Genomic DNA, 1,492 nt, shown 5'->3' with positions numbered 1-1,492 from the left:
ATAACCTTGATTATGGTTACCACCACCATGATTATGGTTTCCAATACCTTGGTTATGATTTACATAACCTTGGTTTTGATTACCATAATTATGACTTTGATTACAATAATTTTGGCTTTGATTTTGGCTACTATAACCTTGGTTATGGTTACCACGAGAACCTTGATTCCCTTGGTTCCTATAACCACCATTATGATTATAGTTGTCAAAATTGCCTTGGTTTTGGTAATTCCTATTCCATTGGCCTTTTTGATTATCAAACCTTTGAACATTGTTGTTTGACACAAAATTTACATGTTCACACTCATTGTTGTCAAATTCATCAACACATTCATTAGGACAAACACTAGAGTCATGATCATACGATCCACATGCATCACAAAACAAGCAACCTAAAGGCATATTATGTGAAGAGGGAGGGGGTTGAGAGTTAGAAGGAGTACCTCTCCCCTTAAATTGGGAGGGAAGATTAGAAGCTTGAGAAGAGGTAGAAGTGCTCTCCAACTTAGCTTTGATTGCGGTGACCTCCTTTCCTAAGTTTGTCATTTGGGAGGAAAGTTTGTTGATTGCATTAAGATGGTCCACCGAATACAATGAAGATTGCTTGGTTGAAGAGTCCCTCTCCCCATCTTGCCAATCCCTATAATATGTCACCACGTCCTCAATGATGTCCACAACTTCTTCTTCGGTTTTGTTCATGATAGGGCCCCCGGCCCCTCCATCAAGGCATGACTTGCCTTGGGGACTTAAACCGCCATAGAAGATTTGGATCACTTGGTATGTGGGGATTCCGTGGTGAGGGCACTCCCTTTGATACTATTTGAATCTCTCCCATGCTTCATAAAGGCTTTCACTCGGCCTTTGCTTGAACCCTTGAATCAAGGCTCTTGCCTCCGCTGTCTTCTTTTGGGGATAGAAACGGGACAAGAAAGCCTTTGTAACATCATCCCAAGTTCTCAAGGAGTTGGGCTTCACCTCTTTGTCTAGCCACTCCAAAGATCTTCCTAATAGAGAGAAAGGGAACAACTTGAGGCGGATGAATTCTTAAGAGACCCCATTTACTTTGATGGTGTTGCAATATTTTTCAAATTCTTTCAAATGGTTCAATGGGCTCTCATTCTTAGCCCCACTATATTGCCTTCTCTCAATCAAGGTGATCATTGCCGGCCGGATTTCGAAGTCATTTGCCGGGGTAGTAGGTGGAGCTATTCCACTCTCAAACCTATATGCCCCGGGCACTCCAAGCTCCTTCAAGGCTATTCTAGGATTTTCACCCATTCCTTGCTCTTCTTGAATTTCTTCTTCACTTGAAGAGCTATAAGCCAAGGATCTATTATCCACTCTTCTTCTTGAAAGAGTCCTCTCAATTTCCGGATCAAGGGGAACAAGGGGACGATCACGGGTTCTATGCATGCAAAACTCACACAAAAATGTTAGTAGCACGGCTACAAATGTAGCCTAGAGAAACAAAATCTTTTTGTATTTTATCAAA

General features: G+C 41.7%; 1 pseudogene; it reads left to right on the top strand.

Annotated features, from left to right (window-relative positions):
- Positions 1-787: 787 nt before the first annotated feature.
- Positions 788-886, top strand: LOC145583614 (small nucleolar RNA R71; annotated as a pseudogene).
- The last annotated feature ends 606 nt before the right edge of the window (positions 887-1,492 follow it).

Source organism: Chenopodium album, chromosome 15, assembly GCF_948465745.1.
Source record: "Chenopodium album chromosome 15, dcCheAlbu1.1, whole genome shotgun sequence".
Lineage (NCBI taxonomy): Eukaryota > Viridiplantae > Streptophyta > Magnoliopsida > Caryophyllales > Amaranthaceae > Chenopodium > Chenopodium album.
Note: the sequence above shows the minus strand (reverse complement) of the source record. Positions and strands in the feature narration are given on the sequence as shown.